Source organism: Panthera pardus, unplaced genomic scaffold (assembly GCF_024362965.1).
Source record: "Panthera pardus isolate Hobbes unplaced genomic scaffold, ASM2436296v1 HiC_scaffold_2, whole genome shotgun sequence".
NCBI lineage: Eukaryota > Metazoa > Chordata > Mammalia > Carnivora > Felidae > Panthera > Panthera pardus.
In genome coordinates, this window is record NW_026526765.1 from 23,408,923 (window position 1) to 23,434,529 (window position 25,607).

Below are 25,607 nucleotides of genomic sequence, written 5' to 3' on the forward strand. Positions count from 1 at the left end.
CCATATCCTAGGAACTAGTGACACACTTCTGTATTTTTGGATTGCCTATTCTAAACCTCTGACATAAACGGAATTATACAGTATGTGTGGCCCCTTATGTCCTGCCCCTTTTCATTTGGCATGTTTTCAAGGTTTATCCACATTGTACCATGCATTAGCACTTTATCCTGTTTCCTGCTAAATTATATTTCATTATATAAATATTATAGTTTCAAAGTTCAACTTCATATATTTCATATATTTGACACATGCTTATACATGTGACATGATCACCATGATAAAAAACGTAAGGGGCACCTGGGTGGCTCAGTCGGTTAAGGGGCCGACTTTGGCTCAGGTCATGATCTCACGCTTATGAGTTCGAGCCCCACATCAGGCTCTGTGCTGACAGCTTGGAGCCTGGAGCCTGCTTTGGATTCTGGGTTTCCCCTCTCTCTCTGCCCCTCTCTGCTCATGCTCTGTTTCTCTCAAAAATCAATAAACGTTAAAAATTTATTTTGCTTATTTATTTATTTTTATTGTTTTAAATTTACATCCAAATTGGTTAGCATATAGTGACACAATGATTTCAGGAGTAGATCCCTTGATGCCCCTTACCCAGTTAGCCCATCCCCCCTCCCACAGCCCCTCTAGTAACCCTTTGTTCTCCATATTTACGAGTCTCTTCTGTTTTGTCCCCCTCCCTGTTTTTATATTATATTTGTTTCCCTTCCCTTATATTCATCTGCCTTGCCATTTGCAACTATGTGGATGGAACTGGAGGGTATTTATGCTAAGTGAAATTAGTCAGAGAAAGACAAAAATCATATGACTTTACTCATATGAGGACTTTAAGAATTTTTTTTTAAATAGGTAAACATATCCACTCTATAACCCAAAGTTTCTTTATGCCTCTTTGTAACCCCTCTTCCTTCTCTTCTGCCTCTCAACCCAGGCAATTATAGATCTATTTTCCTATCACTATGGTTTTTTTTTTTATTTTCTAGAATGTTATATACAGTATGTACTATTTTTGTCTTTTTTTAAAACTCAATATAACTATTTCAAGATTCATCTATGTCAGTTATATGACATTCTGGGAAAAAAATATATAGAGACAGAAATAAGAACAGTGGTTGTCACAGAGTGGGAAGGGGGTAGAATGCAGTGCAACTGGCATAAGTAATTTTTCTAGAGGTGATGGAAATATTCTTATCTCGATTTTTCTGGCAGTTTCATGTATGTACATTTGCATAACCATACTCTAAAAGGTGAAATTTACTGTATATAAACAATACCTTAGTAAACTTAACTAATTTTTTTTAACGTTTATTTATTTCAAGAGAGATAGACAGAGAGAGAGCAGGGGAGAGGCAGAGAGAGAGAGAGAGAGACACAGAATCTGAACCAGGCTCCAGGCTCTGAGCTGTCAGCGCAGAGCCTGACATGGGGCTTGAATTCTGAGCCGTGAGACCATGACCCGAGCTGAAGTCGGAGCCTCAACCGACGGAGCCACCCAGGCTCCCCATAACTTGAGTAATTTTTTTCAAAGATCACATTTCTAAATAGCAAAAATAACAGGTAGAAAAATAATTTAAGTTACTATTGCCATAACTTCAGGAAATATCAAAGACCTATAAATAAACATAAACAATAATATATAAGACTTCTGCAAAGGAAACTAAAATATTAATGCTTATTAAGTAAATAATAATTAATTAAGATATATGTGATGTTCACATTTTATAAAACTCAGTATTCTAAAGATGTCAATCAGAGTGCCTGAGTGGCTCAGTTAAGCATCTAACTTCGACTCAGGTCATGATCTCCCGCTTCATGAGTTTGAACCCCACATTGGACTCTGTGCTGACAGCTCAGAGGCTGGAGCCTGCTTCAGATTCTGTGACTCCCTCTCTCTCTGCCCCTCCATCTGTCTCTGTCTCTGTCTCTCTCTCAAAAAAAAACGCATATTAAAAAAATAACATGGTTATCATTGACATCTTTATTTTTAACAGTAAAAATATATTATACTTTTTATAATTAGATAAATTAATACATATATAAAAATCAAGGAATGGCCAAAATGCTTTATAAAAAGAACAGTACTGATATAACTTATTAAATAATAAGACATAAATCTATAAAGGATAAACTAATGAAATAAAATGATTATCACTAAAACAGATCCACACATGTATGAAAATGTGGTTTATAACGAAGAGAATACTGCAGAGTAGTAGGGAAAGAATTATATTTTCAAGATATGACAAACAGGCAGACATACATGTAGAAAATAATTATATATTAGTATACAATTATAGGCATACAGTTTTTTTTTTTTCCTTTCTGGTTTGGATATCTGTATGGAAAAACATTTAAAAATTAGATGACAATATAGGGAAATATTGATGTTTGGGTAGGAAACTATTTCTTAACAATAAAAGTACTGTGGTAAGTAGCAATGGCTACATTTAAGAAAACACCTGTTTATCAAAACATAGCAACATATGAACTTAAAAAATAAGCCAAAGAATAAGCTTGTAAAGAGAATACCACATAGTAAAGAGAGAGAGAGAGGAAAAGAACCTCCTACAAATCAATAAGAGAAAAGATAATCCAATAGAAGAATAATCAAGGTGATGTGCAATTTTATAAAAGAAGGAATCAATATGGCCAGTAAGTACATAAAAAGACTTCAAATTTATTATTAACTGGGGAAAGGCACATTCATACCATAATACAATTTCCACATGTTGCTTTGCTAGAATAACTTGTATTCAATTAATCCTCCCACTAACAAATAATTAGGAAAGCTCAACTACACACAAAAGAAACAACTACACACAAAAGAAACAAAAAACAATAAAGGAGGCTGTGGCAGAATAGCAAAGATGACAAGGATTTTATATGTCAGGAGGCAAAAGGGAGAAGAGAAAGAAACTAGTTTAAGTTAAACTGGCAATGACTTCATGACCTAGGATATTTGCCAGTTCCAATTTGGGAATATATTAGCTGAAGAAAGAGCAGAGGCTATTGTGGTCTATTTGTGTTCTCACAAATTCAGATGTTGAAGCCATAACCTCCAATGTGATCATAATTGGAGGTGGAGCCTTTGGGATTTCTATAAGGCTTTGAGTATGGAACCCCCATGACAGGAATACTGTCTTTATAGGAAGAGGGAGACATCAGCGCTCTCTCTCCATCATTCAAGGACACGGTGAGAAGGCAATCATCTGCAAACCACAAAAAAGGATTCTCACCAAGAATCCAGCCAAAGTGGCATCCTGATGTTAGCCTTCTCAACCTCCAGAACGGTGAGAAATAAATGTCTGTTTTTTAATCCATCCAGACAATGGTATTTTATTATAGTAACCCAAGGAGATTAATACAGAAGCCTAGATTTTGTAATGTAGTTGGAAAGCAAGTGAAAAATAGGAATTCACAGTTAACAAGAAAGTTAGGACTTTCTTGATGTGCTAAGAGCTCAGAGAAAAGGGTTTCTAAGTTGATGGTAGGACAACAGACTCCAGAAATAAGGAGCCCTCATATCTTAAAATATCACAGAGTGTAAAATGCTTAACATTGCAGAATAGCCACAGAATATGATATGTTCTTATTGTGGCAAAAACATTGAAGTATATTTAAATTGATTTCCTAATGACTGCCTACAGTACAATACAAACTTCTAGTTGATACACAACTTAAAATGAAACAGAATCATGCATATGTGGATGTGTGATACACGACAGATGTTGCGTAGCTCAGCAGAAATGATGGCATTTCTAATAACTGATCATGTCTCATCTTGATATCCATGTAGTGAAATAAATGAATCAGAATCCAAAATTCTGAATTGTCCTTCCAAATATTCTCCACACATATGCCAACATATACAATGTTATATTCTTTTTTTTTTTTTTTTTTAATTTTTTTTTTCAACGTTTATTTATTTTTGGGACAGAGAGAGACAGAGCATGAACGGGGGAGGGACAGAGAGAGAGGGAGACACAGAATCGGAAACAGGCTCCAGGCTCTGAGCCATCAGCCCAGAGCCTGACGCGGGGCTCGAACTCACGGACCGTGAGATCGTGACCTGGCTGAAGTCGGACGCTTAACCGACTGCGCCACCCAGGCGCCCCTACAATGTTATATTCTTATAACAATATAACATTATCTTGTATTTTGTGTGTTCTTTCACTTAATAAAACTTAGAGACGATTCTATATTGGCATGTGTAACATTATCAGTCTTTTCGGAAGAAGTGTGTATTCCATTGTATATAAATGTAATGAATGAAACAATGTATTGTAACAGTCTGCAATAACAAGGCATGAAATTAAGTTTTGGTTTATTCCTGTCACAATCAGTATACTACATGCAGATTAAAATCAATATGCCATTTCCTTTTAAGGGCATTTTTCATAACCTTGCAAAATAAACAATAAAAATTATAAAGCGAAAAGATACTTTAATTTTTTCCCACTTTCCAGACAAACATGATACGGCTTCCAGGCTGTCAGTTACACTGAGATAAAATGCCAGAGAATTTTAACTGAGTGTAATAAATCACATGGCTAGTTTGTAACTTTGATCAAGGAGAAACTTTGATAACTGCAGAAAATTCAACTCTTTCTCTATATGTTAAAAAGAACAGAAAAATAGTTGAACCCTTAAATTTATTTACTAAGCTCACAGAAAATCATGTCTAGAGAACTGCATAATTATTGATATTATTTTTGAGAATGGATGTATTTTCAAAAATATCATTTAACAAGTTTCATTCGAAGTACCAGAAATTATACACAACTTGAAAATATTTTGTTTCCTAAAGATTCAGTTTAGGAAAATATGCCTTTAGTTTGCCTGAATAGAATTCATTCTACTTTATTTTGTCAATCTTGAATTTCCATCTACATAATGCTTATGTATTTCCAAATAATCACTTACGTTGCTTGAGAGATGAATCATTAGTTTACATTTATTACCTAAAATATTCCTAACCACCTTATTGTAAGGCATATTTATTATGCCACAAAATCCTGGGGGACAATTGGGTAATGATAGCAATTCTAAAATAGTCCTCTTGATAATGAGTTGAAAGGCAACATTTTGTTTTCTTCTGCTGCTAAGGATGTCCACAACATGTTTTTGGAAAACTTTCTCTCCTGATTTCAAGTCCTAATTATTGACGCTTCACCACCAATATTGTTATATGGCTGCTGCCACTATTCCCCAATGAATTAGTGAATATTAACAAACACCCAAGGCTATCCACAATGTGAATTTCTGGTTTCTGCAATGTTAGTGTTTATCCCAAGAGAATCTACTCTTAGTATATTTTTCTAATAAACTACTTCTACCAATGTAGTTACTTCTCACAAGGTAGAATTGCCACTGTTGATGTTGCCTGATAATGTAAATTGCAAGATTGTGGATGATTTGGGGAGGATAGTGAATATAAATTGTCATCAATATTTTCTTTTGCAAGCATTGTAGTCGATGTCATTATTAGCATTGCCATAGTCTGGTTTTGTTTCTTGATATTTTTATTTTGCTTCAATTTCATTGTAGTTAGAAAGACCTTAGATGTGAGAGACAGAATACAACTCCCATGCCTAAACAAAAGGCAATTCATTTGTCATGCACATGCAGGTTAGGGTGTAAAGCCATGGAAAAGGGCAAAGATAAAGGTGCTATCAAATACAATTAGAAGCAAAAGTCTAAAAGTCATCAGACCTTTCTCTTTGTCTCAGGTTTTACATTTTCTATAGGTCGTGGCCTCCTTATTTTCCACAGCAGCCATGTTTTCTTCATGTAGTGAAATATCCCTGCTGATACTTCTGAAATGTGTGTGTTCAAGCTCCAGCCACTGTAGAGAGAGACTCAAGCTTTTCCATGTCCCAAGTTAAAACATCTTAGAATATGCGCTGCTTGGCACATTTAAGCCAACTTTCCAGCTGTACTTTGGTAAATTTGGCTAACTTGGATAAGCAAGCACATCAGTGTTTTCACTGCTGAATGGGTAATCTCACATTTCCCGTAGTATCTAAGCCTAGTCCTAGGCATGAGCACATAAGGACAACTTGAATGATAGAATCGATTCTGAACTCAAAATTATCTCTTCTCTGTGTTGCTATCACATTTCGTTAACCTCAAGTTTACTCCTGTTATGGACTATTTTGTAGGATAATCCTCAGTTCTTCAAAAAAGGATATTTATGCAATTATGCACATTTTGTTTTCAGATGGGCATATGCATATACAAATCTTAGGATAAATACGGCTTACAGGCAAGTTAGATGTAAACTAAATATGTCAGTATCTCTAGCTTACATTTGTTTCCATTATATCTAACATTGTTAAGTTCTCAAATTGTTTTTTTTTTCTCTTTTTCTCTTCTGTTCTCCTCTTTCTGTTCTCCTCTTTCTGTTCTTTTTTCTGTTCTTTTTGCATTTGTTTCCATCATGTCTAACATTGTTAGACATACCTCTGAGTTATGTGTTTTACCTCTTTCTCAAGATTTATCTTATCCCATCTTCCCTTGAAATACAGACGCATTATTTTCTTCTCACATTTTGAAATGATAAAATATTTGATTCTTTAAAGAAATGTGAAATACTGATTTATCCTTTTGAAACCAGAGTACACATTCCAGTTGATTATTCCACAGTGGGCTTAGAAAGCAAAGATATGTCATCCAACTGTCTTTTCTTCCTTTGCTCATCACAATTTTATTCTCTCTACACATGTATAAGATGTAACACCCTTGGGGCACCTGGCCTGGGTGGCTCAGTCAGTTAAGCATCCGATTTTTGATTTCGGCTCGGTTCATGACCTCATGGTTCATGAGCTTGAGCCATGCTTTGGGTGACCTCAAGTCCTGTTTCAGGCTCTGTGCTGACAGTGAGGAGCTTGTGTGGGATTCTCTCTCTCTCTCTCTCTGTCTTGCTCACTCATACCCTCTCTATCTCATAAATAAATAGATACATAGATAGATAGATAGATAGATAGATAGATAAAAGAAGAAAAAAATTAAAAAGACTTAAAAATTTAACACCCTCTAAGAATTCATTTGATAATAGGTTTTCCTCCTCCTCTTTAAAAAAATCCGTTCCTGGGGCACCCGGGTGGCTCAGTCAGTTGAGCGTCCTTCAGCTCAGGTTATGATCTCATGGTCTGTGACTTCAAGCCCTGCGTCGGGCTCTGTGCTGACAGCTCAGAGCCTGGAGCCTGCTTCAGATTCTGTGTCTCCCCCTCTCTCTGATTCTCCCCTGTTCATGTTCTGTCTCTCTCTATCTCAAAAATAAATAAACATTAAAAAATATTTTAAAAAATAAATAAAAATAAAAAATAAAAAAAAATCTATTCCAAAACAAATAAGTCTTCTAATAATTTTAGTTTCTCTGGCTGCATTATTGGGTGAATGTTAAGAGAGAGATGCAAAGAGAGAGAAAAAGGAAGTATGACAGCTAAACTTTAATTAATTAAAGATAATTAACTAAGCTAATTACATAAATAATTAATTGAAGATAAAGTTAAGAAAAGCTTAGCGGAAATAGACCTCAATGATAATGAGACGAGAAAGAAGAAATTTAGAAATTAATAAATATGGGAATGGCAAATATGACCACAAACAAAAAAAGGCTAGGGAGAAATTACCAAAAATATGAACCAAGGGAAATCATCACAAAAACAATTAGACAAATTTCTCCAAAACTTAAGGGCATAAGTTTCCAGATTGGAAAGTTCAACTGATGTTCTAAAAGCTCAGTACACTAAACGAAGAAAGACCGTAATACAGTAAGATTTGCTAAAATACAGATCAGAGATATACATTTGGATTTCTCTATGTAGCAAAATGAAGAATGATTTATGAAAGGAAGGATAACTCAAGAAACTTGCTTACTACTATTTTTTTCTTAAGGATCTACTCAAAATGTACTTGGGTGAAAAAGAGTCATTTTAAAAAAGTGGTCCCAGATCAGTATCATCCACATTACATTGGAACTTGTTAAAAATACAAATTCTGGGGTTTTATTATAGACAAAATGAATCAGAAATTCAGAGGTTTAGGTCCAGCATTATAGATTGTAAAACTTCCGGTTTCGAGTCCAGCATGTAAGAAGCAAAGGATTTGTCACTCTCATTCTAACAAAAGGAAGAAGCTGAATGAACTGAAAATTAGCCATTCTTCTTACATCCATCAGGAGCTTGAAAACCACTTCATCTAGAGACAGACATGTGGATACAGAGAATCAGAGTAAGTCAGCAACTGAAATCTCAGCTGGAACCAGTGATGGGAGAGGAAAACATAAACTGTAATTGACAAATTGCTGGAGTTTCAATATGAATTAGTTGGAGGGTTAAAAACTCTAGTTCCCCCAGCCTTAGGGGACTCCAAACTCGTGTTAATTTTACCTATGGCAGCCCTCCAGTTTCTTACAATGGAGATTGGAGAAAAGTTCCTGTGTGGTTCCATCCAGGGGAGAGGAAAAGTAGCCACTTTTGAAAAAGCATTTAAAAATGGGATATTTCATTTTTCTTAACAAAGCCTGTTCAAAAGGAAATTATTTTACCACAGCCTAAGCAACCTAGGGGAGGAGAAATATCCAACTCTAGTCCACTGTACCTTTCTACATGGGGAAAGAGAAATACTAAATTCTGCCCCTCTAGACATCTTGTCTTATCCAAGAAAGGGAAGGGGAAAGTGAAACATTTGTGCAGGTCACAGCTCAGGGCCACAGGCTGAAACCCACTAATAGGACTGCAGTATTTTTTCCTTCCTCCACACCTTGCTACTACATCAGTAGGAGTACTATGTAATAGCAAGAAATACAACAGAAAGAACTGTGTGTCTCAGAGGTTTAAGCATTGTACATCTAAAACTAACTTAATATATGTAGACTATACTTCAGTTAAGAAGTTTTAAAAAATGGAGCCTCTAGGGACACCCAAAGACAAGAGAACAGGGGAAATACAAACAAGGACACGGGAAAATGCTACCCTCTGACACCTACAGATACAACGAACCACAAACTCAGCCTAACTCCTAGCCAAATCATCCTAAACCTTCACACTAAAGACTTTTTACCTCGGATCACTTTATGTAGTACATCATATCCCACTTTCAATAACAACAAGAATTACATGGCATACTAAAAGACAAAAAGAAACACTTGAAGAATCAGAGTAAGCATGACAACCAGATTTATATATGGCAGAAAGGTAAGAATGATCAGATTGGCAGTTTAAAGGAAAAAATGATTAATATGAAAAAAATATACAATACACAAGAATAAAAAAGTAATGTAAACAGAGAAAAACTCTAGAAAGAATAAAGAAAAATTCTAGAAATAAAACTCACTGTAAAAGAAATGTAAAGTGCCTTTGGTATGCTCAGACATTTGCTGAAATATGACCAAAGAAAGAATACGTGAGCTTTATAGAAATGTCAATACATTTTCCAAAACTGAAATTCAAAGAGGAAAAGCAAATACAAAGGACCTACAAAGACATACAAATACAAAGGACATATCTTGGAAATGTAGAACAATTATAAAAGTTGTAATATATGTGTAATAAGATACCAGCAAGAGAAGAAGAAAAGAAGAAATATTTGAAGCGATAATGAATGAGAATTTTCCAAAATTAATGATATGCACCGAGCCATCGATTCAGGATACTCAGAGAACACAAAAAAGAATGTGTGTGTGTGTGTATCATCTATATCTCCATCTACATCTACACCAACATCAAATCTGTATCATCTATAGCTATAAGTATACCTATATCTGTATCTATATCGGAATATCATATTCAAACAGCAGAAAATCAAAGACGAAGAGAAAGCTTTGAAAGAAGCCAGGGAAAGTGGAGATATAAATTATCTGTACAGAAGGAAAGATCAGAATTCCATTGGACCTCTCTTCATAAACCATGCAACTAAGAGAGTGGAAGCATATATTTAAAGTGTTAAAAGGAGGGAAACACATATGCACTAACCTAGAATTCTTTATCAAGTGAAATTGTCCTTCAAAAGTGAAAGTCAGGGGTGCCTGTCTGGGTTGCTCAGTAGGCGTTGGACTATGGATTTTGGCTCAGGTCACAATCTCATGGTTCATGAGTTTGAGCCCCTCATTTGGCCCGACACTTATAATGTGGAGCCTGCTTAGGATTCTTCCTCTCTTTCTCTCCAACCCCCCCCTCAAAGTAAATCAATACACTTAAAAAAATTGAAGGACAAATAAAGAATTTTTTCGACAAAAATTAAAGGGACTTTTCATCAGTAGATCTGCCTTGCAAGAAATATTGTAAAAAATTCTTCAGGAAGAGGAAAAATGATATAGGTCAGACACTCAGATTTACATACACAAGGGAAGAAGATTACATAATGAATAAATAAAGATAAACTAATATATTGTATTATTTTTAATTAATCGAACAGATAAGAGCTTTCTCAAAATAACCACAGCAGCTATGTAGTCCATGATTATAACTTATGGATAAGTGAACAATGAATGTCACCATGTAATTATTCATGGGAAGGAGAAATTCCCTAATACCATTATAAGATACTTGCATACCTGTGAAGTGGTATATTGTTATTTTAAGTGTACTTGCTTTAATAGTAAGAGGTATATTTTAAACTCAAAGACAGCCACAAGAAAATGACAAAAGAAATAGAAGAGGTATAATTGATATAATAGAGGAGAAAAAGTGGAATTATGTAAAATGCTCAGTTAAAATGAGGGAAGAGAAAAAAGTTGGACCAAACAAAAATAAAGACAACAGTAACAAAAATAGTAGATATTATTCTAAATATATCAATAACTTATGGGTACCTGGGTTGGCTCAGTAGGTTGAGCATTGGATTCTTGATTTTAGCTCAGGTCATGATCCCAGGGTCATGGGATCGAGTGCCCTATCAGGCTCTACGCCGAATATGGAGTCTGCTTGAGATTCTCTTTCTCTCTCCCTCTGCCCCTCTCCCCAACTTGCACATTCTCTCTCTCTAAGAAAAAAAAAAGATAACTTAAATATTGGTGATCTAAATGCAATTAAAACGCAGAGACCATAGGGTAGATAGAAAACAAAATCCAAGTATATGTTGTCTATAAAAACCCACCTTATACATAAAGGCAGAACATAGATTAAAAGTAAAGGGATGGAAAAAGAGATTTCATGCCAACACTAATGAAAACAAAACCGGAGTAATTATATTAATTTCAGACAAAGCAGACTCAAGAACAAGGAACATTGTCAGTGATCAAAAGGAGTTTACATAACAATGAAAAGATCATTCTCAAAAAAGATACAGCAACTCTTAATGTGTATGTGCCTAACAATAGACTATCAAAATATGTAAGACAAAAACTGATAAAACTGCAAGGAGAAATAGGTGAAACCACTATTACAGTTAGAAACTTCAAAAGTACTCTTATCAGTAATTAAAACATCCAGCAGGCAGAAAATCAGTGAAGACATAGTTGAACTGAAGGACATGATCTATCAGTTGGACCTAATTGACATTTATAGAAGAAGTCATCCAACAACAAATAATGTACATTTTTTTCAAGCTCACATGGAACATTTACCAACATAGACCACATTCTTGTCCATAAAATATACCTTAACAACAACAACAACAACAAAAATCACAAGAAGTGTGATTTCCGGTCTCAGAACTAAACTAGAAATTAATAACAGAATGTACGTAGAAAGCTTAAAAATATTTGGAGATTAAACTACACATTTCTAAGTAATCCATAGGTCAAAGAATAAATCTCTAAGGAAATTTTTAGAGATTTGGAACTAAATGAAAATGAAAATACAGCTTATTAAAATTTGTGGGATTCAGTGAAAGCAGGGCTTACAGGGAAATGCATAGCATTGAATGAACACACATATTTGAAAGAAAAAAACACCTAAAATTAATAACCTAAGCTTCCACCTCAAGAAACAATAGAAAGAAGAACACATTAAAACCAAAATAAGCAAAAGTGAAGAAATAATTTACAAATTAGAGCGGAAATCAATGACGTTTAAAAAAGACTGTCATTAGAAGAAAAATCAATCAAGTCAGTTCTCTGACAAGGTAAAAACTAATAAACTTCCAGCCAGGTAAAATAAGAAGAGAGAAGATACAAATTATTAATAATGGAAGCAAAGGAGGGTCTATCACTACTGATACTGCAGACATTCAAAGAATAATAGAAGAATATTATGAACAACACTTTACGGTCTGCCATATTGGTAACCTATGTGAAATGAGGAAATTCCTTGGAAGACATGGTCAACCAAAACTCACAATGGAAAAAGAGATCATTTGAAAAGGCCTCCCTGTATTAAAAATTTTGAAACAGTAATTAATAACTTTCTGAGGTAGACACCACCAGTTGGAAATAGATTTACTCTATGTATATATGTATGCGAGCATATATTAAAGAGCTTTACACGGTGAATATTTAGAGTGATTTGTAAAAGTAGCAGTACTTTATTTTTCATTATTTAAAAAGAATATAGTGGGAAAAAGAAAGTCTTTGGGAGTCAAAGGCCAGGTTTTCCAATCTGATTTTAGCTCTCTCAATTTGTGACTATAAGTAACATAAATTGTATGAGTTCATATCATTCTATATTTGAAAGGAGTAACAATAGCTCCTCATTAGCTGAGCCATTTCTGGATCCATCTTTAACCTACAATTCATTCTGTTTTGGATCCTGATAATCTCTGAACTGATGGGTTAAGTTTTGCCCTCGGATGCCCGTAATTATTACCCATGCAAGTGTCGATAGAATTCTGTATTGTGCAGAATTTGTGTAAATGTAAACCAGCATTCCCAGCTGAATTCTCCAATTGGCCAACTACTTATAGATGTTCACCATGTTTAAGGGCCCATGCCACCTCTATCTAATTTCATAAATTCTCTGAATATTCTGGAAATCTACTTTCCCATGGTAGTGACTAAAATTGCATGGCTAAATCCACAGAGAGAAAGAACAGCTTTGACATAATTTATATTTCAGATCTCTAGGGGAAAAACATATATTGTGGTGAAGACAAATCAATCTTTTCTTTATTTAGTGATAGCTAGTTTGGATCTGACTGAAATCCCTAAATCTGTAAAACAAAAATTTAATTACTAGCCATTGTTTTAACCCATAAACTAGACATTTATAAAACTAATTTTGAAGAAGCAAAGTCTCATGATATACTATAATTTAATAGTTTTCAAGATAATTCTGCTTTATTTCCATTGTTTTTACATTTTGGAGTGAATTAAAAATTGAACAAAATTGAACAAATATCTTTATTTGAATCAATTATATTTACAAATTTAAATTTTCATCTTGTTTAAGAAGTACAAAGAAGCTAATGTTTATACTAACAATGTTACTATTCAGTGTGCTAAATACCACTATACTATATAACTTAGAAAATAAAATAATGCTAAAAGTCATAAGGCTCTATGTTTGTCTGGAGGAGGTAATTGTGGCTCAGTAAAGATGAACTCTTTTCAGTATTCAGAGACATAATTTCAGAAATGGTCAAATTAAAGAAAAGTCACAGATTTATAAGTTATCATTATTAGCAGAAAACACAATAGAAATTATAGATAGAATGAGATATTTCTTTTCAAATCACTAATCTAATTTATCCAATATAGACACTATTTTAGAGTTAAAATTCAACCTATATTTGTATAAGTAATACTGTGGTTAAAAATACTGCATGATCCTCTAAAACATGATCTATACCACATTTCTCTGACTCTCACTGTGTTTCAGCCACATTGGACTATATATTCTGCTTACCAAGACCTGCCAAACTCATTACCACACCATCACCATGGCTTTGCCATTACTGTTTCTTTCTTTTTTTTTTTCTGCTACTGTTTTTTTTTTTTACCATTTCCACAGCAAATGGAGCTATTGGAAATTATCTAATTTTTCTATCGAATTACTTTCCTGATAACCAGTCTCATCAAATTTTCCATGTTGAATAAATGTCTCTACCCCCAGTTCTTTGCACATGACCTACCAAAGAGATGTTCCATAAATTATTTTAGATTGAATAAATTGTTTACATTTTGCCCTCATATTTAAATATTTTTATTAAACTCTACCTCATTAATGGCCAATTCTCTCCATAATGGGAAGTATTTACTTAAAACAATAATAACAATAAAGAAATCAACACAATATATGTTTTGTACCCCAAGAGCTAGGTTCTTTTCTTTCCTAAGACTACAAGGTCTTAGAGACAAAGAAGCCTTAATTAATTTATACGCCATTCCTTTGAGAAATCCTGAGCTTTGTTCAAAAATGACATATTTCAATTTTTCTGCATGTAATTTTATCATTTTATAGAGCCCAGATACAGTTCTTGAAGTTCTCAGTTATTCCACCTGGGTCTAATTCCATTACATTTTTGGCCTGTGTCAATTAATTTTCTTTTCTCAGATAATAAATTTACACTCTATTCCTCTTCTGAGCAGTTAGACATTTTCAGTATGGAACATTCCATTAAAATGAAGTGAAAAATTGCCCTGTAGCACACAAATTTTCAAAGACTGTTTGGTCTGATAATATAGTTCTTAGTAGTTTCTTTCCAAAGTAATACATGTACACAAAAGACATTATTAATTTTGTGCATTTACAAACCACGCATAATTTAAAAGTGATGTCATTGTTCCACAAATATATCTAAGTTTCAGAATGATTTATTAAATTCTGTTTAAAATCTTGCACAGAAGTACGGTGTATAATCACATTTTATATTCCTCTGAGCAGGATCTAGTTTTCTAAATCACACTCCATTGTCGTGGGCATGTTCATCTTCCATAGAGAACACACTGACTGAAAAATAAGATCAAGTCTGCACATTTCAGGATATAAATTTTTGAGATTACTGCAGTTGGTACTATATATCTCTTTTGTACTAGAGCCTCTAAATCTTGCTGTTTTTACCACTTTTGTGCTTGCAAGATTTATGCCACTCTATATTTTGTTTATATTCAGCAGCTAAGTATTATTTGGCCTCCTATTATGACTTATCCTGTAATTTATTTACAAATACCAATAAGGTTTTAGGCATAATTATAGTATAACCTCTTAATATTTTGGTGCATGACACATAAAGAGAAATCAAAATTAAAAGTGCACACACATTCTTCAAACATTAAATTAGTCATCATGTTATAATAGATCCATCATAGTTAACTTTGACTCAAATTTGGAAATATAAATTGATTCTAATTCTCTCAAGATTCCTTACAGATTTTAGACTTGTAAGTATATTTATAATTCTTTCAAGTTACTCAATCATTCAATGTGTTAGTTTCCTTCCAATTTCTAGTTATCTTGATAGAAGTAAACTTTCTCCTATAAAGAGTGATTAAAATCAAATGTATGGAAAGGCAGTTAGTACGGTTTGAAGCTTTTTAATATTATTTTTAATTATTCTGTTCCTTAAGCAACTCTATATTATTATGATTTTCACCAAAAAAATGTTTAATATGAAATAAGTGCTAAAGATTTTGCTGTCCATCTTTTTTAAATCAAACTGCTCAAAACCTTATAGGACAAAACATAATACACTGTAATCAGGAGTTCTCTCTAATAGAGTTTATATACTAACTCACAGTTAACATTGGAATTTTTTTTTTCTTTTAGATTCTTCATTGGTAAACTGAAGCTATTGATCGATAGGACTTCTGGTATTTCTTCTAGATTGCACCTTCATATTAAATTTAATTAAGAAATGTGTGAAATTGGGGATATCAAAAATTAGATTCAAGCTTGAAACTGAAATCTCTATCATCTTTAAAGATGAGGGAACTGAAAAGGGGACAAGCTGCAAAAGGTAAGATCATATCTGAAATTAAAAAAAAAAACGCATAGCATTTGGGAAAGAACTAAGAAGTATAGACATACAATGGCCAAGGGTTCAAATGAGAACAGGGACTAGGCTGAGAGGCACCAGACTAACTGTTTAACACCTTGTGCAGAAGAACTGTAAATACTGAAGTTGGTCTTCTACAAGAATACAGAGTGAGAATCCTACAAAAATGAATCATGGTAAAGAGAAAGTCCTATGGTTAAGTTTCTATCTTGAATTTATGATATTCAAATTTAATTTCTACAATAAAGTAAATCTCTTTTTCTTAATATTTTATTCCTTCCAGAAAGCAGTAGGTTTAATTTCACATAAGATGGAAAATTGTTAGCCAAATTAATTCTTATGTATGAGCTCACATTTTTTATTCATAGAATCTCAAGATAGGTAATAGTTTAGATTTTAATTATGAAGTATTCCAATGTAGATTTATGAATATTTATTGATATTTTATAAAATGTTAACCAAAATAACAATACAAAAACTATGACATTAGCTGTTAGGATATTCCATAATTCTAACTGGTCATATCAGGAAATTTCCATCAACAGTACAATTCAGACCCCTCTTTCAGTTCAATGAAACCATAATCTGAAAAAGCCTTTGAAGACATATAGCACAACATTTCAACAAACCATTTAACATTTATTACTTTGTCCTCTGTTTCAAAACCCTCATAGTGAACTCTGACAGTCTACAGTGTAATCTCTTGAATCAAGAATATAATGGGTAAGGAGCATTAAGGAATCTACTCCTGAAATCATTTTTTCTCAACAATGCATATATATGCATATTTATACATATATTATAGCATAATAACTATATGCTAACTAATTTGGATGTAAATTTTAAAATATAAAAAATAAAATTAACCCTCCCCAAAAGAATATAATGCTATCTTGAATAGGAGAAGATAGGGAACAACATGTAAAATGAATAATCTCAACCATATATGGTGCATCAGTACTCATGAAAAAAAAAATAACTCAACTTATATTAGAATTTATATTTTTCAACTCCATACTATGTATTTTGAGAAAAAAGAGGATGAATAAAATCCAAGAGTTTTCTGTGCTTCCATTTTTCATAAAAAAGAAAAGCCTGACAAAATGATTTAATGTCTTTGATAACACAAGAATAAGCTCCACAAACAAACGCATACAATTTTTCATTCTGTGTATATATTGTTTTTGATCTTTATCTCTATCTTCACTTCATCGCCATAAGACTGCATAAAGGGTAGGGATAAGGTGAACATCAGAGCACACACATCCTCCCGTCTCCAGAGCAAATCTAGGAGATCTGGTAAAACGAGGTGTACTGTTTTACTGAGTAAACAACCGAGGAGTCTTATGGAAGCCTGGAATAAATAAACATTAACCCTCCACTAAGTGATGCATGTTTTGTAAATGCCAGACAGTTCTCAATCTCAATTAAGTCATGGACTATTTCCATAAAGTTTTAAGAATCAGTGAGTGGTTCTTGGCAGTTTATCATTCTCTGGTGGTGTTTTTCAGTGCCAGTTACCTGAGGAGAACTAGTTTCTTGGAAATTGTTATTCCCAAGAATGGTTCATTAGCCTTTAAAAGATGTGGCAACGAAACGGTTCATCTTATGGATGGACACTGGGTGTTAAAACCATTAACTAGAAAAAATAAATGGGCAAATAACGGCCCCAGGAAAAGCAAGTATTAATAATTTTAGACATCTATGGAAAGGTCTCAAAATCTTTCAAAACATTTATATTGTGAACAACTTAGGAAATAAGCTACAATGTATGAAATACGTAGAGTTTTGGTAGGTCCAAAGAATATTATTCAACACTTATTATTTAAGAAACACCATATTAACTCTTATAACTGATGTATTATACATTAACAGACCCACCCATGAGCTCTGTTTCCAGCTGATCCATTTTCAGTCCTGATAGACTGAGTTTTGGATCGCCCAGTTTATCTTGCCATCACTCTTCTGACAGGGTTTTGCTAGGGGTGGGAGGGAATGAGAGAGAAACTGAGGTATTTATTCTACATATTTCTACTCCAAGTCCACAAATCTTCCATTCACTGCATTCTTTCGTAAATAACATTTTCTTCCTCCTGTTCACCTCAATGACTTTCATCTTTCTCTGGGCTTTCCTAATGCCATTTTCTCTCGCTTCCTTCCAAGGCCCATTGCTGGGAGCCTCATCATCCTTTGTCTGTCTCCTTACTCCTGTTCAAAACCGTGTAAAATGTCTACTTGTTAAATTCCCTTTTGTGATCCAAGGTGATTTTGCTGTCTGCCTCTTACCAGGACCATAATAAATATAACACAATATAAAATATTTGTAAAAGGTATAGTTGCACAAATTACATTTAATATGAAGCATTTTCTGAGGAGAGAACAACTTTTTTAGTGAGATGGAAGATGGACTGGTATTCCTTAAGGGACATATCAATCAAACCTTCAGACCTGGATTGGATTTCAATAGTGATTTAAAATTACATTAACTTCTTCAGGACACTAATATGTGAATTTTGGTTTCACTATCTCTTGAATAGATTGAGTTTTTCCATAAGCTTAAGTTCAACTAAATGATGTAGGAAAAATTCATGCCCTTGTTACACAACAAGTAGACCGTTAACGGTACCCTCAGCAAACTCCAGTGTTGTTCCTCAGCCACAGGTCTCCTGTACTCCCTTGATGTCACTTCTGTCCCAAATTTCATAATATTTTTTTTCTTACAGTTGTTTATAATTTTATTATCTGTTTCCATACAGAAACATGTTTTAGTTTTGTTTTCTATTGTGTTTTATAGTTTTTACATTTTTTGTTGGTGTATATTACATCCCATTGCGTGAACCGTCTTCAGGTATCAATTTTGTTCTTAATAGCTACTTTCCCAAATTTTATCATTATTAACCTTTCATTATGGTATTATTATCCATGCATTCAGATGTATACCCAGGAGTAAAATTCTCACTTGAAGAGCTTGTAATCTTTAGCATTGACTATTAAATAAAATGGTCGCATTGATTCATATGAATGATATTCCACATTACCATTATCTAGTATTGTCAGACATTTTAATGTTTTCCAAACTGATAAAATATGGTGATAATTGCTTTGTATGGCTCATTACATTCTGCTTTTATAATTAGTTCATGTGTTCTTAAAAAAAACTGCATTGAGTACTTACTATCTAAACTATGAGCCATTATTTTCACCATTTGGTCTGATACAAATGTGATTCAAATATAAATTGAATAAATGAGGAAAACTCTTTTGTGTATACAAAAAGATATCAAAAGATTCATAAACTTAAAATGAAAAGAAAAAAGGCAATTAAAAAGGATAAAGTCAATGAATGTCCTTTTTTTTTTTTTTTTTTTTTTAAGTAGACTTCATGCCCAGCATGGAGCCCAGTGCAGGGCCCTAACTCACAAGCCCAAGATCAAGACCTGAGCTGAGATCATGAGTCGGATGCTTAACCCACTGAGCCACCTGGACAACCCAACAGATGTCCATTTTTATTAATAGCTAAATATTGAAGCACTTTCCTAAATTTAAATATACCTATATTTATCCATAGAATTCACTTTATTGCACACAATAAGTGAATATTTTAAATGTGTAATCCAAATATTTAAATTTAATATTTAATAGGACAAGCAACAATGGCTAATACTATTTATCACTGGTTCCATTCATTTTATCACAAATTTCCTACCAAGTATAGTTTCATTGATAATGAACATACATTTTTGGTAATTAAAAGTCAGTTGCAGTGGTCACGCCTGTGTTCCAGATTTCGGGTGCCACTGATGGAACTGACGATGATTTTCTATTCTGGAAATTGAGTTTTCAGTAGTAGTAAAATAGAAACAGATTGAGGCATTTAGAAAATTAAACTAACGTCGCCATTTATAAATGAGTTACGATGCAAATATTACACAACAGATTTTATTATTTCCCAATAAGTACAATATATCTCACCATTTCCCACAGCGGTGTGAGGATATATGTATGTGCCTGATGATTTTAACATGGATTTTATTTTTTATTAAACTAATGTAAACTAATGTGAAGGTTTCCTTGGCACCGTCCACATAGATTCTTGCTTTTAGGCATAAAACACACCACATTTGTTTGCACCCGTAGCAGAGAACTTAGCTACTGTAGCAAGTGATGAGTGCATGGGCTTGTATTTCGAGAGTGTCCTCATTCTCCAGCTTTGGCTGCTCCGGCCTTCTGCGGGCCTGCAGGATCCTATTGGCTGCCCTCTATGGGCTTCCCTCCTCTGTGGGCAGGTCCTTTACACAGACAACAGCCATGCCTGGTCCCCTGGAGGCGCTGTGCCCTTCGCTTATCCAGCCTTCCTGTAAGGTGGTGTCTGTTTCCCATCATGTTGCACGTCCTTCGCTGCTTTCTGTGGGGCATCGTCCCGCCCCCTTCTGGTCTTGGCAGATCCAGACTCCCTCTAAGTCTGACCCTCTGGAGCTGGGGGAGTCGCTGGAGCTATCCCACTCACAAACCTTCTACTCGGTGTCTCCCTTATTTCTGATTGTTAGAAACCAAATGGAAATTTTATTTTAATAATAAAACTGCAGAAAATATTTTTTGAAAGAGAGAAAGCATGCAAGCATGAACCGGGGAGGCGCAGAGAGAGAGAGAGAGAGAGAGAATCCCAAGCAGGCTCCACACTCAGTGCAGAGCCGAGAGTGGGGCTCGATCCCACCACCGTGAGATCATGACCTGAGTGGAAATCGTGAGTCAGCCGCTCAACGTACTAGGCCGTCCAAGTGCCCCGGAAACTATTTTTAACACCTTTCATTTTCACCCACTTTTAAGGGAGATGGCAACATTTGCCAAGGATTCTCCCTAATATGCTAACAAGTTAAAGTAACACTGTTGCCGCTGCCTCACTACTTCACCAAGCACCCCACCTCCCCTCCCCGCAACCTGCCCTGCCCGCCTTACAGAATAACTAGGCCAACCTAGTGGGAGCTGTTGGCCTGGCATTTACAGTATCATTCGTTGTCACCACAAGCATGGATCCCAAGATTACAGTTTGTTTTCACTCAGTCCTCTAACAGCCATTAATTGGGTTTCAGGCATGTTCCTGATCTTGTGCTAGGCCTGGGCCTACACTCTTAACCAGTATTAACAAAGCACTTTGATTCTACCTGAAGGTTTGCTGTTAGACAATAAGAATTGGAAAAATAAGTTAGACGTGTATGATACAATAACAGGTTAGTGATAATTGTTGCACAGTCAAATCATGTTGCAATGATACTAAAATATTGACTGGTTGATGTGGAAGGCACTCTAAAGAAGAAATATCATGTAGCATTGTATTTCTCACAAATGAAGCACTGTGGATAAAATGTCTGTGTCAAGGGAAGCAAGATGGGGATAACAGGGCAGAGCAATCAAGGCAGAAGGTGGTGAGAGACAAGGCCAGTGGAGTAACCAGGGCCAGATTAGATCTTTGACTTTTATAAAAGTGTGGCAGAAACACCTGGGAGGAAGGAGACTGCTATGATCTGAGCTATGCTGTAAAAGATGACTTTGGCTGTTTCCTGGAGAAGAGATTGAAGAAAGGATGGATAGTGGCAGCAGACAAATGCATTAAGAAGGTATGTCAGTAGATCATACAAGACATGACAGTCAATGGGGCGCCTGGGTGGTTAAGCGTCTGACTTCACCACAGGACATGGTCTCGCGGTTGGTGGGTTCAAGCCCCATGTCGGGCTCTGTGCTGACAGCTTGGAGCCTGGAGTCTGCTCAGATTCTGTGTCTCCCTCTCTTCTCAGCCCCTCCCCTGCTTGTGCTCTGTCTGTCTCTCTCTGTCTCTCTCCGTCTCTCTCTTTCTCTCAAAAATAAATAAACATTAAAATTTTTAAAAGAGAGAGAGGTGACATATTTTCAATCTGTTTAATGGTGAAATGGAACTAATTTTCCAATTGGGGTGGTGCATATAAAAAGCTGATAGGGGCACCTGGGTGGCTCAGTTGATTAAGTGTCAGACTTCAGCTCAGATCATGATCTCATAGTTCCTGGGTTTGAGCCCTAAGTCGGGCTCTGTGGTGACAGCTCAGAGCCTGGAGCCTGCTTTGGATTTTGTGTTTCCCTCTCTTTCTGCCCCTCCCCCCGCTCGCTCGCATTCTGTCTCTCTCCCTCTCTCTCAAAAATAAATAAAACTTGAAAAAAATTTGTTTAAAAAGAGCTGCTGATGACTCCATTTTGGAGGCTGAGAAAATGGATTAATGATGGCACAAGTTAAAAGTGGAAAATCACTGGGGTAGAAGCAGAATTGAGACAATACAGATCAAGAATTCTGTTTTACTTGTTGAGTTTGAGATGCCTATTTGACATTCAAGGCAGCTATAAATGTGTTGATGTTCAGAGAAGAGATATCAGCTAGGGTCATGTGAGGGTCACGTGCCCACATCAGATACATGTGAGGGTCACGTGCCCACATCTCAGCTGCCAGGAAGGATTTTATAAACTGCCGGCAAGAGTGTAAATCAGTACAATTAGTTTAGAGAAGAAAAATGTACATATGCCATGTGATCCTGGGATCACCCCTGCCATTCTGCTCAGAGCCGACTGCATGAGTGGTTCATTTGGGAATGTGATAGTGGAGGAACAGGATGAATGTATCAGGGAAAAAGAAAGTTAAATCTAGAACATACTATCAAGTTGGGTCATGGGACACTCCAGGATCATTCACTGCTTTAGGGGTTCCATTATTCAAGCATTGGCCCATGGTGTTAACTCACCTGTATGTCTGAATGGTGCATATGTGAGTACCAGACAAGATTTTTCCAGGACTCCCATCAGCATTGTTTGAGAGGTTCTAAGGCAGAGATGGAAGTCTTACCGGGTCCTGGGACAGATACTATCAGTTGCATTTTTACGAAGCTGAATAAAGTCTACGTAACACTGGTACATACGGAAGACGATGACTGGAAAAAGAGGTTGAAGCTGAGGAGATTTGCCACAGGATAAGAAGCATCCAAAACATCCAATGATGTTGCAGTTACAGTCCTAAGTGTATATCTGCGTGGAGTGAGTGTTTATGCCCTCTCAAAATACCTATGTTGACATCTTGACTCTCAAGATTGATGGTGTTAGGAAGTGGGGCTTCGGGAAGTGATTATGTGATTAGGAATGGGGTCACTATCCTTATGAAAGAGTCTCCAAAGAGATCTCTCTGTGCCCAGCCACATGTGTATACAAAAAGTTGACAGTTTGTAACCTGGAAGAGGATGCTCACCAAAACTCAACCATACTGGCACCTTGATCTCAGACTTCTAGCCTCTAGAACTTTGAGAAATAAAACTCTGGTGTTTATAAGCCACTCAGTCTATGGTACTTTGTTATAGTTGCCTAAGTTCACAATGGAAAGAAGTTCTGAAGTATATATATACATATATATATATATATATATATATATATACACCCATTGAACAATTACATATATGTATATGTATATGTATATGTATATGTATATGTATATATACATACATATATATATATACATGCTTATAGCAGTTATTTTTTGCAATAGGAAAAAAATGAAGAAAGCTAAATGACAATATATTGAACAATGGGTAACTGCATTGTGATATTTTCATGCAATGCAATGCTACACAGAATTCAAAGTGCTGGGTAAGACTTATGTGTCAACATGGATGAATCTCACTAACGGAACATGGAACAAAACAAAACAAGATGTGGATGGACTTTTTAAACTTTTAAGAACATGATTATTGTCACTTGTATGTGTAGATACTTTAACATATGGTAAAATTGTAAACAACAACAGGAATACATTACTTACCACATTTAGAGTCATTGTTTCATCTATGTGTAGAGAAGAGGATTTGATAAAAGTTCCCATGGTGCCTCCAAATGAACTGATACTATTTTATTTCTAGCTGAGTGATTGATACATGAGGGCTTTTTTCTTCTTTATGACATTTATAAGAATAGAAAATGACAAAATAAATAACAGACTTGGGTCTAGATCCCATGTATCTCTGATATGCAGAATATAGTAAGAATAAAAGCTGTTGGTAGTAAGCCTTAGCTCTGATGTTTTGGACATCCCTCTAAAGTCCTTCAGTGATTCCTAGCCTGTTTTTTTCTTTGTGATTTAAAAGTAAATAAGTCTTTAATCTGTTTTGTTGTTGTTTTTTTGATAGTACAGAAGGGGGAGATTTTTAGACAAAATAGAAGTGGTAAAGTACAATGTGTGGCAGAAATCAAGAAAAAGGTTCTATTCTCTTAGATAAGTACTCTCTGTAGTTTAGTTTCAAGAAAATCATCTCCTGGAAATGGGACCATATATAAAAGTTGTTGGAACTCTCCTTGTACCCAGTTTAAAGGAAATAATCCGTCACTGGAAGTCCCTAAGTAGGTGCATTCTGCATCATGATGAGCAGTTATCTAAAACACACACTGAGATAGTATATGTGGATAACTCATTTATTCACATAGTTTCTGCGAATATCTCCTGTAGCAACGCTAGTGAAACAGGCTAGAATGAGACAATATTTTTCACGTATGGCTTTAACAAAATTTTCTGGCTTCAGTTCATAATATATTGGGGTGATAATGGTGGAAGTGAAACACATGGTAAGAACTCATTTCAGACACTCGAGCTTGGAGAACAATGTTGTGATAAATTTAAATCCTTTGGTTAAGAAAAGCTAGTTACTAGGGGTGCCTGGGAAGTTCAGTCGATTACGTGTCTGACTTCGACTCAGGCCGTGATCTCACGATTTGTGGGTTCAAGCCCACATCAGGCTCTGCTGTCAGCATGGAGCCCACTTCAGATCCTCTGCACCGCTCTCTGTCTGCACCTCCCCTGCGTGCATGCTCTCTCTCTCAAAAATAAACATTAAAAAAAAAAAAAGTTAGTACTATACACCATGAGTTCTCAAGAAGGGAGATGAAGAAAAGGGAAGAGCTTATACCACACCTAGATTTTACTCCTTGGGTAAAGACGGTTGTAAGAATACGACTTGGACTTCATTTATTCCCGAATTTTTTTGATCTGTATTCCTATCCCATCTTCACTCTTTCTAGCAAAAAACCTGTAATTTTTAAAAAAAAATTAATAGAAATCATTTAGAAGCGCCTGGATGGCTCAGTCAGTTAAGTGTCCAACTCTTGATCTCATTTCAGGTCTTGATCTCAGAGTCAGGAGTTCAAGCCTCACATTGGGCTCTGTGAGGGATGTGAAGCCTACTAAAAAGAAATCATTTATTCACTGACAACAATGCTAAGTATTATTTATACATTATCTCAGTATTACCTTTGGCAGTACTCTGAGGCAGACAATACTTCCAATGAATTAGTTATGTAGAGACTAAAAAGTGGAGAGTAAAAACAATTTGTTTACGGTAACATAATTGTAAATGGTTAAGATGAGGTGCATATGTGACTAAATTTCATGACTTTTAAACTACTACACTAAATCTCTCTGATCCATGAATCACCCATTTCAGATTAATTGCTTAAACAACTGTGTATTTCCAGTTAATACTCTTGGCTTATGGAATACAACATGAAAAGCCTGTGGAAACCTCTGTCCTCATGTAACTAATGCTCTGGTGAGGACCCAATATAATCAGTAAGAATGCAAAGTGTATGGTGTATTGGACGGTAGCAAGTGCTATGGTAAACAAAATAAGCATGGCAAGTGTCTACAGACCACAGAGAGTTTCAACATTTTAATA